Here is an 18,790-nt window from a genome sequence, read left to right on the forward strand (position 1 = left end):
AACGCTGGTCCAACTGAGGCGCCAGGTGGAAATGGCATGGCAAGCCGTTCCACAGGACTACATCCAGCATCTCTACGATCGTCTCCATGGGAGAATAGCAGCCTGCATTGCTGCGAAAGGTGGATATACACTGTACTAGTGCCGACATTGTGCATGCTCTGTTGCCTGTGTCTATGTGCCTGTGGTTCTGTCAGTGTGATCATGTGATGTATCTGACCCCAGGAATGTGTCAATAAAGTTTCCCCTTCCTGGGACAATGAATTCACGGTGTTCTTATTTCTATTTCCAGGAGTGTAGATATACTTAGCGTTTCTTTTTGACCATCTTCTGACATTAATGAACTTCATGTTCCTAAACAACGATGGATCTTTTTTTGGATGAGAATGCACCATCGTACCAGGCCACAATCGTTCACGATTGGTTTGAACAATATTCTTCACAATTTCAGTGAATTATTTGTTAACAGGGGTAACCCAACATGAATCCCATCTGACATTTCTGGGACATAATCGAGGTCAGTTCGTGCACAAAATCCTGCACTGGGAACACTTTCGCAGTAATGACTCATTATTTCTTCAGGGGATTCCCACAGACTTGTTTAGTCCATCCCGCATTAAGTTGCTGTACTACGTCGGGGAAAAGTATGTCCGACACGATGTTAGGAAGTATCTCACGACTTCTGTCACGTGTGTGTAAATCATGATGAACGGAGGAGGATTGCAATCCTACTGTACCAGCTTGGACGACAAAAGACGGCGAAAGCAAGGCACAAACATCTAGACAATCGGCCAACGTAAAAAGAAAAAGACTGCTTGCATTTGCTGCTGTTTTAAGAAGATATCGAAGTTATTCGGAATGCAGTATGTGTAGAAGTAAAACCTCAACTGAAGAATCTGGGAAAGGGCGAGCGAGACTGTGGAGTGCTATGCCATAAAAATAAATTAGAAATTAATAAGATGAAAGAAAACGATAGGTGAGAATAACAATTTATAAACCAGGTCAGCATATAAGAACTGCAACTTGTATATCACTGTTACAAACAACATATTTGTTCCTTGCAGGGTTACTGATTAGCTGTGCACGACGGCTTGACCAATGAATCCAGCCTAAATGACTGAAGTAATATACGAGTATGCCACGACGACTCAACAGTTGGAAAAATGAGAGCACATCCACGTCAGGCCAACGTTACGAAGTGCCTCAATATTCGTCGTTCAGCAGTCTATCAAGCACCAATCAACGAAAATAGACGGGCAGTCACAGGAAAGACCTCTGGCGTTTACCATGGACAGAGGTCCTCACGTGAGCAGTTCAGTTCAACGGATCATCATACCGCATAGCGAGAAGAAAAGTGACAAGTCGAAAAACGGCAGTTTTAGTTCACGTCTCGGAAAAATAAGTGCCCCAGCGTGCATGAAAAATTAACGGAATTTACTGCCAGCAACACTTACTTGAAATTTAAAAGAAGCTTATACTGTACTATTTGAAAGTTATTTTTATAGAATTAATTCTTTGAGTTTCTCAAGTACTGCACTTTTGAGTTTTGTCACTTTTTTTGCCAGGGTGCGACATGTGGGATGCATTCATTTATAAATCCCTGTAAAGGACAATCTTCGAGGGTGTCTAACAGTTCAAGTTATGGACTGACAAGCAGTAGAAGTCATTGCCAAGTGCTTCTGTAAATTTTACTAACAGCCATTTACGAGTAGTGGTATTCTTTCGCATTGTTACATCATGGGAATTACTTCTAAATATATTTTTAATGTATTGTAACTTGGGATATTGTCTTAGTAGAGAGGCTGTTACTCTTAAAAAATTAATCTGCTACTTCATTTTAAGTGCGCCTGTGCGGCTAACCACCTTGACCGTGTCCAAATCACGAAAACTGACCAAGTCCAGGGGAGAGGTGTGCTAATCTCTGCCCTTCCGTACCGCATCCAATAAGGTCACTAGCGATCGGTCGGTACTGATGGGCTCGAAATGTCTTGTGGACGTAATTTACGTTTTTACTTCAACCTAACGACTCCTGGATGGTGGTCGGGTGTGTGGGATGAGGGGGGGGGGGGGGGAGGGGGAAGGTTGGGACATTAGGGCCATCAATTAAGATTCGCATTAGGGTATTATACAACCGCACTTTTCTGCTGTTCGTGCTGTTTCGATCGGTTAGGTAGATATATTGAATTTTATCCGTGTAGTCGCCTCGTGTCAGAGATCATGAAGTATTTTCTGTCGGGAAATAATTGACAAACAAGGTACGATTTAACTATGTTCTGGCTGTGAAAGAGCATGTACGTAGAAGCGAAAGATACATGCGTAATATAGAAAACAAGTCACTTCTACACTCGAATTGTAAAAATGATTCATTTATTGCGCAATCCACGAGGGAAGGCAAAAAAACTCATCTTGGTGAATTATGTTAACTAACGCAGTTGCTTTTATTCAAGTACCATTACGTTATTGCTTGAATTTTGTCGAGGATTTTTACTTGCCTCCGATTTCCGGAGAACTATTAACACCCAGTCCGTCGCAAGAAGAGGTGAAGATTCTGGATAACGCTTTGGGATGTTAAAGCATTTAAGTTACTTTACTGATTTCAAGAGAGTGCTCTCACCTGTATATTTTCTTTTTTTATATATATTTGTTCGCCACAACCACATGCGCATTTCACAGCGCCGTTCCAGTTTTAGATCAGGCAGTTGATTGTTGACAATGCAAAGGAAACTACTTGCGGCATGTGCCTTTTATTCGAAGAAGACCACTCGAAACAGTAACGGCATTTCCACACTGTGTCCAAATGTTCAGCTAATACTATAGTCTTTATTTTTTAATATCTGGTGCTTCCCAATTTCCTGATTGATGTTTGCTGACAACCTGTAAGAGACTTTTGCACCAGAACATAAAATTCCAATCAGAAACAGACAGGGGCGAATCATCTATATACAATGCTGTGGTCAAAACGCAGATTCTCCCGAGAGGTTCTAGGCGCTTCAGTTTGGAACCGCGCGACCGCTACGGTCGCAGGTTCGAATCCTGCTTCGGGCATCGATGTGTGTGATGTCTTTAGGTTAGTTAGGTTTAAGTAGTTCTAAGTTCTAGGGGACCTCAGATGTTAAGTCCCATAGTGCTCAGAACCATTTGAACCGTAGATTCTCAGAAATTTCTTCCTCAAATTGAGACCTAGGTTTGATATTAGTGGACTTCTCTTGGCCAGAAATTTCCTTTTTTCCAGTGCTAGTCTGCTTTTCATGTCGTCCATACTCTGTCCGTCATGGATTACTTTGCTGCCTACGTAGCAGAATACGTTAACTTCGTGTACTTCGTTATCACCAATTCTGATGTTAGTTTCTCGCTGTTCGCATTTCTACTACTACTCATTACTTTCGTCTTTCTTCGATTTACTCCCAATCCGTGTCCTTTACCCACTCGACTGTTCATTCCATTCAACAGATCCGGTAATTCTTCTGCGCTTTCACTGAGGAAAGCAATGTCTTCGGCGAATCTTATCGCTGATATTCTTTCACTCTGAATTTTAGCCCCTCCCTTCAGTTCTTCTCTCATTTCCGTCATTGCTTCTTCGACGTATAGATTGAAAAGCAGGTGCGGAAGACTACATCCCTGTCTTACCCCCTTTTTAATCCTTGCACTTCGTTCTTGTTCTTCCACTCATTGTTCCGTCTTGGGTCTTGTTCATACGTTTATTACACGTCTTTCCCTATACCTCAGCCGTATTGTTTTGAAAATTTTGGACATCTTGCGCCGTTTTACGTTGTCGAACGCTTATGCTAGGTCGACAAATCCTATGAACGAGTATTGATTTTTCTTTAGTCTTTCTTTCATTATCAATCGTAACGCCGGAACAATCCCTCAGATGCCTTTACCTTTCCTAAAGCGATACTAATCGTCGTCTAACAGATCCTCAATTTTCTTTCCATTCTTTTGTATATTATTCTTCTCAGCAACTTTGATGCGTGAGCTGTTAAGCTTACTGTGCGGCAGTTATTGCACTTGTCGGCTCATGCAAGCTTCGAAATTGTGTGGATGATAATTTTCCGAAAGGCTAATGATATATCGCCAGTCTCATACATTCTACACAACAACGTCAATAGTCATTTTGTTGCCATTTCCTTCAGTGACTTTAGAAATTCCGATGGAATGTCATCTGTTCCTTCAGCCTCATCAGATCTTGAGTCTTCCAAAGCTCTTTTAAATTCTGATTCTAATACTCTATTCCGTATCTCTTCCCTATCATTCCCCTCTCCCTTCTCTACCGACACCCGTTTCTTTTTCTATCACGTCATCAAGTCCTCTCCTTCATAGCGGGCTCCAGTGTACTCTTTCCACCTATCCGCTCTCCTCTGCATTTAACGGTGGAATCCCCACTGCACTCCTAATGTTACCGCCCTTCCTTTTAATTTCACCGTAGACTGCTTTGACTTTTCTATGTACTGAGTTAATCCTCCGGACAATCATTTCTGTTTCGATTTCTTCTCATTTTTCCTGCAACTGTTTCGCCTTAGTTTCCCTGCATTTCCTATTTATTTCATTCCTAAGTGACTTATTTCTGTATTCACGAAATTCCCTGTACATCTTCGTACTTCCTTCTTTCATGGATGAAGTGAAGTGTTTCTTCTGTTACCCAGGGCTTCACCATTGTTACCTTCTTTGTTCCTGTGTTTTTCTTTCGAACTTCTGTGTGTACACTTTTTAGATTTGTCTATTCCTCATCAACGGAACTACTTACTGAGCTCTTCCTTAGCGCATTATCTATAGCTTCGAGAGAACTTCAAGCTTATTTCTTCATTCCTTAGTACTTCAGCACCCGACTTCTTCACGAACTGATTCTTCCTGACTAGTCTCAAGCTCCAGCATACTCTTCATTACCATTATGTCGTGATCTTAGTCTGTATTTGCTCTTAGGTACGTCTTACAATCCCGCATCTGATTTGCGTATTCCTTTACCATACGTAATTTAACCGGAATCTTACGGTATTCCAGGCATTTTACAAATATGCCACCTCTTCTTGTGATTCTTGAGCAGAGTATTCGCTGTTTCTAGTTGGAATTTATTGCAGAACTCAGTCTTTCTCGTCTCTCATTCTATCATGCTCATATTTCCCGTAACGTTTTGTTCTGTTCCTTCTTCTCTAGCCCCAAGCACGTCTCCCAGTACTATTAGTTTTTCCATCTCCTTTTACGTGCTCAATTACCCGTTCAGTATCCTCACATACTTTGCCTCTTCGTCTTCCGCTTACTACGTCGGCGTGTATACTTTGGCTATCGTTGTCGGTGTTTATCTACTGTCAATTCTGATGAAAACAACCCTATCACTGAATTGATCACAGTTACTCTCACTCTGTCATATCTTTCTATTCATAACAACTTCTACTCCCGTTTTTTCAGCTACTGTTGATATTACCCTACACTCGTCTGACCAGAAATCCGTGTCTTTTTTCCATTTCACTTCACTGACCCCCACTATATCTAGATGGAGTCTTAGCATTTCCGTTTTCAGATTTTCTAGCTTCCCTATCAAGTTCAAACTTCTGACATTCCCCAGTCTGACTCTGGTTATTCAATCTTTTTCTCGTTGTCACCTCTCCGTTGTGAATCCCCTTCCGGAGATCAGAATGGGAGACTACACCGGAATATTTTGTCAATGGAGAGACCATCCTCAGACTTTTTTTCAGTTACAGGCCAAACGTCATGTGGATACGTGGGTAGCGTTGCGTTGATCACAGGGTCCTGTGTTCGAGTCCCGGCAGGGTCGGCGATTTTCTCTGCCCGGGGGCTGGGTGTTTGTACTGTCTTCATCATTTCATGATCATTCGGGAAAATGGCAAGACTGGGAAATTGTACGGGCACTGATTACCTCGCAGTTGAGCGCCCCACGAAAAAAATGTCAATGTGTCGTCATCATCATCATCATCAGCATCATGTGGCTTTAATGCAGTGGTTTCCATTTCCTTCTGCATCCTCATTGATCACTGGTGATTCTTCCGTCTTTTAGAGGCAATTTCCACCCCATGGGCAAGAAAGTGTCCTGACCCTCTATCCACTCCTCCGCCCTCTGAGAAGACTGTTAGCAGAATGAGGATGACTTCTTGTGGCAGCGGTCTTAGGCCGCCATTGCTGTTTATTTTTGTTCACTCGTGTTATTAAACGCAAGGCTCTGAAAAGTTTTCTGCAATATGTCTGGTTATTGACTTTACATTTCTATCAAATGAACAGTTTTTTGCATTTACCGCAGACGATCATGACGTAGTGCGAAGTTCCGAGTAAAAGTATGTAGGGTGCGTTGTTTACCCAAGCAAGTCATCAGTTTTACTCTGTTAAACACATAAATAGGTATCCAACTACCCACACGCACTTTAGTCCGACTAAAATTATTTTATAGTTGACGTCTCACTTGCCGCTGCTAGTTACCGACTCGATTATAGGTGATAAACAAGACGGGACACTTCACATACATGCTGTTAATGTGTAACGCGGTGCATTGTTGGAAGTGGCCGCCACGAGGTATGTCGGAAATGCTAGATGGTCTGTCTAGAGCTGATTTTAAGTAACTAATGACTGAACTGCGGCAGACGACACGCGCTGTAGCTCAGAATTTAAGCTCCTGTCCTAAGATAACCACAACCACGCAATGTGCAATTTATCCTAGAAAGCGGCGGTAAAATGTCTGCGGAAGAACTAACATCACGATCGCTTTGTTCAAGGCGATTAAAACTAACCACTACGAGCAAACTCGAGACAGAAAAAAATTCCCTTTCAGCACTGAAAGCAAACAGCAATTGCCCTTCTGGTTAGCAGCGCGGTCTAACGCGCTGCTTCCCAAGTAAGAAGGCGTGCCGGTCCCTGGCACGAATCCGCCCGGCGGTCAGCCTGTGGATGGTTTTTAAGGCTGTTTTCCATCTACCTCTGCGAATGCGGACTGGTTCCCCTTACTCCGCCTGAGTTACACTGTGTCGGCAATTGCTGCACAAACGCTGTCTCCACGTATGCATACACCATAGTTACTCTACCACACAAACATTTCCCGGGTTCGATTCCCGGCGGGGTCAGGGATTTTTCACCTGCCTCGAGATGACTGGGTGTTTGTGTTGTCCTCATCATTTCATCATCATCCAGGAAAGTGGCGAAATTGGACTGAGCAAAGATTGGGTAATTGTACGGGCGCTGATAACCACGGAGTTGAGCGCCCCACAAACCAAACATCATCGTCATCATCACACAAACATTTGGAGTTACACTTGTCTAGCATGAGGCATTCCCGGGGGGGTGGGGGGTCCACTGGGGGTCGAACCGCACAATAACCCTCGGTTCAGTGTGGGGCGGTGGTGGGGTGGGTGGGCTGCTGTCGCCTGTTGTTGGGTTGTGAACCAGTGAAGGGCTATGTCGTTTCAAGGTCCCCGGATTAATACGTACACACACACACACACACACACACATACACACACACACACACACACACACACACACACACACACACACACACACACACACTGCAATTTCTCATAATGGCTACCTGAGCTGCCACTTTGCAACCGATGAGCAGTCCTCGTTGGCAACTGATTGGCGATTGCAGGTGACAGAGGCCGATTAAGAACGAAACAAGAATAACAGGGAGAAAAAATAAGAGCAAATAAAGCCAATACAATGAGGAAAATGACGTGGCAAAGAATTAGAAATAAAATAATTACATTTAAACCAGTTAAATGATTAAAAGTAATACACTCTAGATTAAAATCTCTAAACCTGACAAGATTCAAACCCACGAACTTTTACACGTCTCATCTATTCGGTAAGTACTGCGCTACGTCAGAACACTGTGTTAGGTAATTATATTTATGATTGTGGTGACCCAGTCGGGATGATGTATTGCAGTCTTGGAATATTCGGCTTCACGCAACGTCGGCGAAGTTTATCTAATGTAAGCCTGTCACTGTTTATGGTAACTGTATACGTGACTCTGAATCGCGTTTTGTGCGGAAGTATCCAGCAGTGTGACTCTTCAAGCTTGTCAAGTGTTTGGTAAGTGCTGTGTTTGAATCGTGCGTATTTCATAAGCATAGTGTGTGTGTGTGTGTGTGTGTGTGTGTGTGTGTGTGTGTGTGTGTGTGTGTGTGTGTGTGCGCCAGACACATAGGATCAAGAAAGAATGCCAGACAGGGAATTGGAAGTGAACTGACCAATTGTTGAAGCAGTTTTACAACGGAGAACGGCTGGAGCGTAACTTTGAGCACTCTGATTGGAGGACACCAGCTCCGGCGCGTGATGTGTCAACTATCAAGTAATTTTATTCGGGCTGTCAGCACGTGATCTCGTTGTGCAGATAAGCCCGCCGGACAAAGTATAATTCGCCATCTTAGTAGGTCACTCTGGCCGCTTCGGACCGCTATAAATGATACAAGAGGAAGTCATGTGACCCTCAGCCGCCCTAGTCCAAGTCGTGGCAGTGAAGTGGCCTGGTGTGTATGTGCCAGTCGCTTGTATGGAATCAGCTCAGTAGGACGGCTCGACGTGACATAACGGCAGAGCGAAGCTATCGTGTTTGGATGTTCCCATGACCACAATACGAAAATGACTAGAAAGGCAATAGAAATTAAAAACAGGGAAGAAAGACGACTTAGATTAAGTCGTGGGTCAGGATGGTCAACAAAGTACAAGGGGCGTTCAATAAATAATGAAATATTTTTTCTGAAACCAATGTTTTATTATTCAAGATTCCAATACACCATTTTATTTCACATTTTTGGCTACAGAATCCTATTTTTCAACGTAATCTTCAATGCGGCGTCATTACGCCCCCTTACAGGGAGGGCTTATATGCCCCCATAGTACCACTCTACTGGTCTACGTCAGGTGTATCTGGGATGATCTGGTTTTTCTCCAAAAGAAACTAGATGACAGCTCTCTAATTGGAACGCACCTGCACTACATACGCCATTTTGAAGGATGCGTGTAGCACCGTCACCTATCGGAACTTCCTCAAACTAGAGGCTGAAGTGGGAATATTCTACGATACGCCACAACAAATTCCTTGTTTTTTTTTCAACCGAAATTGGCCGAGAAAAACGTTGTATTACTTATTGTAGGCCCCTCGTAAATCGGTCTAATTCATCTTCCGAAAGAGACGAAGATCTAGTTTGACCCGGCTTGTCAGTCTTTCACAACTTACAGATTACAGAACGACTATTGTGTGGATGCGAATGAACAGTTCTGTTGTTATAGCTGTAACACTTGTAACATTCAACGCGCAAGTCGCCGAAGTGGCCTCAACTCAAAAGACTTGCACCAGGTTCAAATGGCTCTGAGCACTATGGGACTTAACATCTGCGGTCATCAGTCCCCTAGAACTTAAAACTACTTAAACCTGACTAACCTAAGGACATCACACATATCCATGCCCGAGGCAGGATTCAAACCTGCGACCGTAGCTGTCGCGCGGTTCCAGACTGTAGCGCCTAGAACCGCTCGGCCACTCCGGCCGGCACTTGCACCAGGCGACCGGTCTATCCGACGAGAGGCCCTAGCCACACGGCATTTCATTTTTACTTGTAACATTCGTTTCGAGTAGGAGTAAACAAAGAATGATTTTACCACCAATCGTCAGAACCACTAATTATGACTCCCGCAACGCAAGAAGAAACGTTGAACAGTGCATTATGTCTAAGCCTATGACCTAAGTTACAAGCACCAAGGAAGTAAAAGCGGCAATGAAAACCAGCATTACACGGATACGGCACGATCTCTCTTAGACCGTTCAGCATTATAGCATCCTAACGTACGTGCATTTTTCTTCTGCTGATACACCCTGCGTAACACACGTCGAGGAAACGGAAAAATCATTGCATTAATTTTTAGTGAGGTAGCAAACAAAGGATAAAGACGAACCGACAGCTGGGAAGTAACCTCAAAGAAACATATTTGTCTGATGTTTATATGCGACATCGTTAGTTTCTATTGCAGTGGACACGGGATCATTTAGGATGGTTCGTGGACCTATGCGAACGTGTCACCTGATAGGATGAATCAGGTTTCTGGTTGCACCAGTTCGATCGTCGTGTTCAGATACGCCGTCATGCAGGCGAACGGCCGCTCGAAACAAGTACCACGTCACGGACGCTGGCCAGTCGAGGTAGTGTTATGCTATGGGGAACATTAACCTGGGATTTCGTGGGACCTGCACCTGTGGTAGCAATCGAAAACATCATGACAGCTTTGCTCTAGATAAACATTATTGCGGACCACCTGCATCCCTTCCTGCTTCATGTCATCTCGACTGCAATAGGGTCTTCCAGCAGGATAACTGTGTGTTCCAAGGCCAGAATCTTTCTTTGTTTGAGCAGCAGGACAGTGGGCCCCTTGCCTACTAACCACGGGGCCGTAATTCAGAGAAATTACGTAACCTTTGTTCAAAAATGGCTCTGAGCACTATGGGACTCAACATCTTAGGTCATAAGTCCCCTAGAGCTTAGAACTACTTAAACCTAACTAACCTAAGGACATCACACACACCCATGCCCGAGGCAGGATTCGAACCTGCGACCGTAGCAGTCCCGCGGCTCCGGACTGCAGCGCCAGAACCGCTAGACCACCGCGGCCGGCGTAACCTTTGTATACACATCTCACGCGACGTAGCCCCTGAAACCTGCCAAGGATTTGTCGAATCTATGCCACGCCGAATCGTTAATGTATTGCGCTCCAATGGTGGACCAACACACTATTAAGCAAGTGGTCACATTATTTGAGCTGATCATTAGGCTATGTGTAAATGCATAAATACAAGGGTCACTCCAAAAGAAATCACTATTTTTGTAAAAATACGGTTTTCATTCTGCATGTGTGAAAGTTTTACAGTGTGTAGATACATCCTTCCCGCTTGTTTTCAAACTTAGTTCAACCTGTTCTCGTTAGTGGCGCCGTCACAGCATGTCTTCAAGATGGCTGCTACACTTTACGTTCGTCAGAAGCAACATGCTGTCATAGAATTCCTGTGCTGTGAAAACGAGACAGTGGGAAACATCCACAAGAGGTTGAAAAAGATGTATGGAGATGCTGCTGTCGATCGCAGTACATTTAGTCGGTGGGCAAGCGGGTTACGTGATGAAAGCGGGCACGACAATATTGAGGATTGTCCTCGCAGCGCAGGCCTCGTACTGCACACACTGCAGACAATGTGCAGAGAGTTAAAACTTCAAGCTCGACTGAGTCGTGTTTGACCATCGTAAAAAGCAGGATGTTTTGCTGTTGCACGACAATGCACGGCCACATGTCAGTCAAAAAACCATGGAAGCAATAACAAAACTCGCATGGACAACACTGAAACACCCGCCTTACAGTCCCGACCTGGCTCCATGTGACTAGCATCTCTTTGGGAAACTGAAAGACTCTTCGTGGAACAAGGTTTGAAGATGATGACTCCCTTGTGCACGCTGCCAAACAGTGGCTCCAACAGGTTGGTCCAGAATTTTACCGTGCAGGTATACCGGTGCTGGTTCCAAGATGGCGTAAGGCAGCTGAGAGGGATGGAAATTATGTAGAGAAATGAAAATATTATTCCTAAAGGATGTATCTACACACTGTAAAACTTTCAAACATGTAGAATAAAAGATGGCTTTTTAAAAAGTAGAGTGCATTCCTTTTGGAATGACCCTCGTATGTAAGTGGATAATTAATTATGATTGGCATAGTATACCCATGTCCATCCATATGCTTCCAGCTATGGCGTCTCTCTTCGTAAGTCTTCAGCGTCGTGTCTTTGAGTTGTATATTGTGGGTCTATATACACAATACGAGAATTTTACAGCGGCCGACTGTATCACGCTTGTGCCTGCCGAGTTCGCTGCAGTTGAGGTGCATACATGTCAGCAACAGGTATTGATCGTCTGCCAGTGGCCGCTACTAGACCACCTCGTCTATATTCCTCTAGCGCTTCCCATTCTGAAGTTAAACCGCGCTCTGGAACACAGCAGTGGCGTACGATATGTTACTTTGTGACTAGCGGCTTACGGCCTTCACAACGACACTAGGCGCTGTGAGTTGCGGCACACCCGTTTGCTCGAACACTGCATCAACGTTATTCACACTGAACGCTAGTACATCTTGCACAGAACATCGGCAACTCGTTACAATTACAGTCCTTGATTGGTTCCCCCTCTTTCCTGTGAATTATGGAGTTGATAAGTCCGTGTCTGCAGAACGACCTTCAGAATTTACAGTGCAGGCGGATGACACATTCGGGAGCAAAATCTCTTTCACAAATCTGTTTAATATACCTTCTCGCAACACGAATTCGGTAATACCCTCGGATACCGGTGAGTGATAGTTTACCGACCAGGCTTTTCAGTTTGACTGTGCAGTGGAACTTCCCGTATCCATCCTTCATTATTATGGATCTCCTTTTCACGTGCAGTGACTGTACAGTAGATGACACTCCGGAAGTAATAGGGGCAACAGTCTACGACGACTATCATTAAATTTAAATTCAGCCAATCGTCATACATGGCTCTTGGCAGTGTCATTTGACAAATTAAGATTGTGTTTTACAAAATTGTATTCCCCGGTTTATTGCGGCTGGAAAATAACATCAAACAGAAAGAAGGTGGTATGTCTATGGGCAAGAAGTTAGATACAGTACATAGAATAAATCAACGAGAATTACTGTAAAAAATAAATGCTTCGGAACTCTTACGGTTTCATAGTGGAAGAAAAACCAAGGAGGAGTTCAAAAATCATGACACCAGGTAACGAAATTATCACCGTTTCTTCATCTACAGACAATGATTTAGCGATCGATTACCTGATGAAGTTGGCACTCAATCTGAAGGCACTATAACACATACAGTGACAAGAAACCAGCTGGAGAAAATGATTTACTGGGGGCGTTCAGTAAGTAGCGCAACACATTTTTCTCAGCCAATTTAGGTTGATAAAATCGAAGAAAGACGAAGGTAATGAGAAGTAGTAGAAATAAGAACAGCGAGAAACTTAACATCAGGATTGATGGTCACGAAGTAGATGAGGTTAAGGAACTCTGCTACCTAGACAGTAAAATAACCAATGACGGACGGAGCAAGGAGGACATCAAAATCAGACTAGCACTGGCAAAAAGGACATTCCAGGCCAAGAGGAGTCTACTAGTATCAAATATCGGTCTTAATTTGAGGAAGAAATTTCTGAGAATGTACGTCTGGAATACAGTATTGTATGGTAGTGAAATATGGACTGTGGGAAAACCGGAACAAAAGAGAATCGAAGCATTTGAGATGTGGTGCTACAGACGAATGTTGAAAATTAGGTGGATTGATAAGGTAAGGAATGAGGAGGTTCTGCGCAGAATCGGAGAGGAAAGGAATATGTGGAAAACGCTGATAAGGAGAAGGGACAGGGTAATTGGACATCTGAATTAAGACATGAGGGAATGACTTCCATTGTACTAGAGGGAGCTGTAGAGGGCAAAAACTGCAGAGGAAGACAGAGATTGGAATACATCCAGCAAATAATTGAGGACGTAGGTTGCAAGTGCTACTGTGAGATTTGGTTGGTTTGGGGGATGAAAGGGACCAGACTGCTACGGTCATCGGTCCCTTTTTCCAAATACAAAGAACACCCACAGAGAATAAAAACGAGGAACAGAATAGATCACAGACGATACAGAACAAGAGAAACGGAGACAAGGGCAAGACAAAACGAACTAAAACCACACAGAGTGTGACAGTGGTTGGCCGACCATAGAAATAAAAAAAGGAAAAGCCAACCACTTAGAAACACATTAAAAGATCAGTTTAAAATCATAGGCCAAAGGCCAGAATCAAAACAAAAAATAAAATAAAACAGAAACACTCAGATGAAAGAATAAAAACTCCCTGCCCTAATAAAACGTAAAACTAAGGCAGCCATAACAGGGTCATCGGATAAAACGGCAGGGAGCGTATCAGGCAGCGCAAATGCCTGCCTGACCACAGCTAAAAGGGGGCAGGCCAACAGAATGTGGGCCACCGTCAAAGCCGCCCCGCAGCGACATACGCTACTGTGAGATGAAGAGGTTAGTACAGGAGTGGAATTCGTGGCGGGCCGCATCAAACCATTTGGAAGACTGATGACAAAAAAGAAAAGAAAAAAAATGCGGATTTTGTTGTGAGACATCATGGAATATTCCCGCTTCAGCCCCTACAGCTTCATGAGGTTCCGTTAGGTGGCGGCATTATACGTATCCTTCAAAATGGCGTCTCTAACGGAGATGACTTGAAAGCAGGGAACAATCATTGTGTTCCGTTTGGCGGAAAACCAGAGCATTGCAGATATTCATAGGTGCTTGAAGAATCTCTACGGAGAGCTAGCAGTGAACGAAAGCACTGTCAGTCGTTAGGCGGAGCATTTGTCGCAACAAGGTCTGGCAAACTTGTCCAATCGCTCACATGCCGGTCGGCCGCACACTGCTCTGACTCCTGCAATGTTGAATCTTGAGGGCACTCACTCAACGTGACCGACAGTTCTCAAACACACACCTCTTGCACAACTGAACGTCTCTGTTCGTAGTGTTTGTAACGCCGGAAATGCATATCTTCCCATTTCCATCTATTGTACTATAATTTTTTATCCTTATTTTTGTTACCTGAATATATGACGTTTTTGTGTCTTTACATATTGTAATTCTTTTACTATTTGTATATATATATTTATGCATTTATGTCGATGTACTGTATAATTGGTTTGTTTCGTAAATATTATTTGTATTTTTACGCTGGGTCTTGCCTAGGGAAAACTGCTATCGAACGAATACGTCGATAGGTCGTGTGGAGAACCAGAGTGTTTAGATCTTTGGTAGTTTTAACTCTGTCGCGTGGAGCGCGGGCAGAGCAGAGAGATTCTGGCGGGAGTAGCGAGTGGAGCAGGTGTGTTGTGTGAAGCTCCCGCGAGTTGCCGCGCTTTCGGGGTTTGGCAGCATGTAATTGCGCTCGACTTGCGATGATAGTTTCTGACATGGTGTCGCGGACGGGAAGCATTAGCTGGCGCACATCAAGAGCTCGTTTCGTCTGGTGACCGTGTCGATAAGAAGGCGCGCCAACATCCAGCTTCTGCAACAGCGACGGCCGACAATGAGTGACTGTCGCCACCTCCTCGACCGACGGCTTCAAACCTTCAGTCAACCAACCAACAAGGAAGACAGGAAGCACGTAAAGTTTTGGAACTGTATAGCAGACCTCAGCTTTTCAAACTTTTAAAATTGTTGCATAACAAAATTACAGCAACTTAGCATGAACGTTTGTTGCTCATTGTCCCAATTGCATTACCAAGCAGGGTCCCTTCCTTTTCCGGAATGAACCCGAGTGTCGTTGAAATTCAAATTCGATTTCACTGCTTTAATTTCAAAGTTCAGTTAAAGTATTCATAGCTGGCTACAATATTTAGATTACACAAGCACGAATTAAGACTGCGAGTTTTGTTACCGTATTTTAGCTTACCTGTGACTGCAGCTCAGCTTGGTACGTACTAAATTTTACTATTGTTAATTGTTCAGAATCATTTAATTCAAGTTCAAAGTTAAATCTCTTGTTTCTAAATTGCGTAGATTCAAGTAGCTTTTGAAATGGTTGTTGAGGTAGTCCAAGACTAACCATATTTTACTGAATTTCGATGTGCTTCAGAAAGAAAGCTCACTATTAACTTCAGTCACTAAACTAACTTTCGATTTTCCGGTTTTATTAATTCTTTTGGTAAATTAAGTCAGAGTGTAGCGAAATTTATTACTTCTGACAAACTTTCAGTTTTCACACTACACTTGTCAACCTTCAGTTGCCACGTTTCTAGTGCTAATTATATGTGTAATAACCTTTCTTTTTCAGTTACTATAGTAATTGTCCTTAGGACTGGCGACCGTAATTTCCCCCAAATCTCAAATATCTAATTACCGCTAGTTAATTGTTAACGTAACGGCTGCACATTTACTTTCTTTATTAACTTTACCCCTATTTCAAAATTAATTTCCACCAGTTTCATTAGCATTTTTCCTTTCATTTAAATGTAACCCTGTCCTCCCTCTTTACCGACAAATTAACCTCGGTGACGATTGCTTTTCCCAAATTTCCATTAGGTACACGCGGTTTAATTTTTCACTGTCATTAAGGTCGATAAGTGAGAGGGGAGGTTACATGTTGACACACTTTTCTACCAGTTTTGGTACTCAAAAGATGTGTGGCCACCGGGTTCCTCGGCGCCTAACAGAATACCATAAAGAGCAATGACGGACCACCTGTGCGGAGTTGCTTGCGCGTTAGTAGATTGTAACAATTTTTTGTAGATCATAATCACTAGAGATAAAACACGGGTTCATAACTTCAAACCGGAAGCAAAACGGCAATCCATGGAGTGGCGCTACACCACCTCTCCTCCGATGAAAAAGTTCAAAGCAACAACCTCAGCCGCTAAGGTCATGGCGAGGGTCTTCTGGGACCATGTCTCCGCAATATCCTTTCTTTCAGGAGTGCTAGTTCTACAAGGTTCACAGGAGAGCTTCTGTAAAGTTTGGAAGGTAAGAGACGAGGTACTGGCAGAAGTAAAGCTGTGAGGACGGGGCGTGAGTCGTGCTTGGGTAGCTCAGTTGGTAGAGCACTTGCCCGCGAAAGGCAAAGGTCCCGAGTTCGAGTCTCGGTCCGGCGCACAGTTTTAATCTGCCATGAAGTTTCATATCAGCGCACACTCCGCTGTAGAGTGAAAATTTCATTCTAGAAACTGCTAGATGGTTGTTGGTGCAGTTGGACATACTGTAACACGTCTCTCCAACGCAACCTGCATGTCCTCGATAGGATTTAAGTCGGAGTAATGGACAGACCCGCCCATTCGCCAATTATCCACTTCTTCCAAGGTCTGCTCAAACAGCACTATTTGATGTAGTCGCGCATATCCAGAAAAATGAAGTCAGGGCTGTATGCAGCCCTGAACAGATGCACATGATAAAGAAGGAGGAGGATATTAGTGTTTAACGTCCCGTCGACAACGAGGTCATTAGAGACGGAGCGCAAGCTCGGGTGAGGGAAGGATGGGGAAGGAAATCGGCCGTGCCCTTTCAAAGGAACCATCCCGGCATTTGCCTGAAGCGATTTAGGGAAATCACGGAAAACCTAAATCAGGATGGCCGGAGACGGGATTGAACCGTCGTCCTCCCGAATGCGAGTCCAGTGTGCTAACCACTGCGCCACCTCGCTCGGTATGATAAAGTAGTACGTTGTCACAGTAACGTTGAGCGGTGAGTGTAAAGTGTTCACAGATTTTGAAAGTGAGTACGGCCATGCAAAATTATACTGACACAGCAACACCTGGATCACCATGTTCTAAAATGTTCCAGGGATGCGTTACATATCATGATATGTCGAGAGACTGGAACCGTTACTGCACTGAGGACGCAGTTGTTATGGTTGGGGGGCATGATCTTTCACGGGCGTACTGACCTCCCAACCTTTGTACACTGTACGCTCACCGCTCAACGCTGTGGTGGCACTGTACTCCTTCTCCATGTGCGTCTTTTCAGGGGTGTATTCAACCCTGACTTCACTCCTATGTACGAAAATGGGCGACCGAATAGTACAGCACAGATGGAGCGACTCTTGCAACGAGAAGACATTCGGCGAATACACTGCCCTGCCCGTTGCCCTGATGTAGATCTCACCGAGCACGTGTGAGATGCGTTGGGATGACATATTGCAGCACGTCTGCAACCACCAACAGCATTTGTCGCCCACCTTCCACAAGAACTCTTTACCAACCTTGTGGCCAGTAAGGGAGCACGCTGGACTATAACATGCCTTTTGTAATGCCCAGGGGACCATCATAAACGACAACGGTGTACTTATTGTCTTCGAATGGGTCATTTCTGTTAGTCTCATTGGATAACTCATTCACATTCCTCACGTTTTACACGGTAGGAGTCCTTTCTATATATGGTCCAAGTGTCATGGAGCATATTTTAATTGTCAGTGACACATCATGGGATAGTTTTTTTTCCTTGTCCGTAAGTTATGTCCACCAATGTATGAGCCGTGCTCTCTCCCCACTATGCGTTTTCGTGAACTTCGCTGTCTATCTGTGTTTGGTTTCCCGCCCTTGTTGCGGTTACGTCGTGGTTCTTCTTGCTTCTACGTGTGTCAGCAGTGATGTGTATCGATATTTCCGCCGTGTACTATCTTTGGTTTGGTGCATATAGTTTCCGGCTAAGGCGACTACAGGCAGTCGGTCGGTTGTTGCGGACGAGGGAAGTTATCTCCGCGCGGTGCAGTCGGCTGGGTCCACAGGCAGCCCCTGCGCAGCATCGGAGCATGTGTGGAGCTGTCCGATCGCTACGAGCTTCGTGGTTCACCGACCCAGGACGTCAAAGTTGAGTAGTGGTTTCAACTACCCAAGCCACGTCCATTCATGTTGTGGTGGTTCGTTCCGGTGGTTTGCTGTTGGGGAGGTTTCCTGTGAGCAACACCGAGTGTTTCTACTGCTGAAATTTAGCCGCCATGCGATGCAATTAACTATTTTGGTTGACTACAATTCGAGTGCACCAGTGGAATTTTCTGCCTTGAGGCCGTTGGTGTTGTGGTTACCTGCCCTGGACACTGTACAGCCGAAGTCTCCTGGGCTATAATGCATTCCGCTGCTAGGAAAGCCCCTGGTCATGATGGCATTCAAAACCGTGTCCTCCAGGAGTTCACGGATAAAGCAACTGAGTACCTAACACACATAACGAATTCCATACTAAAACACCAACACTTCCCCGCCTTTTGGAAGACGGCCAAGGTCCTGATGT

At 44.3% G+C, this 18,790-nt stretch overlaps 1 protein-coding gene and 1 non-coding gene across 2 annotated transcripts in view; one reads left to right on the top strand and one right to left on the bottom strand.

Annotated features, from left to right (window-relative positions):
- The window catches only part of LOC126163021 (sterol O-acyltransferase 2-like), a 239,914-nt gene that overhangs the window by 107,993 nt on the left and 113,131 nt on the right, over positions 1-18,790 (bottom strand). The window lies entirely within an intron of this gene.
- On the top strand, positions 16,589-16,663 carry Trnas-cga (transfer RNA serine (anticodon CGA)). Its single transcript has one exon. It is a non-coding gene; the product is annotated as a tRNA-Ser (tRNA).

This window comes from Schistocerca cancellata, chromosome 2, assembly GCF_023864275.1.
Source record: "Schistocerca cancellata isolate TAMUIC-IGC-003103 chromosome 2, iqSchCanc2.1, whole genome shotgun sequence".
Classification (NCBI taxonomy): domain Eukaryota; kingdom Metazoa; phylum Arthropoda; class Insecta; order Orthoptera; family Acrididae; genus Schistocerca; species Schistocerca cancellata.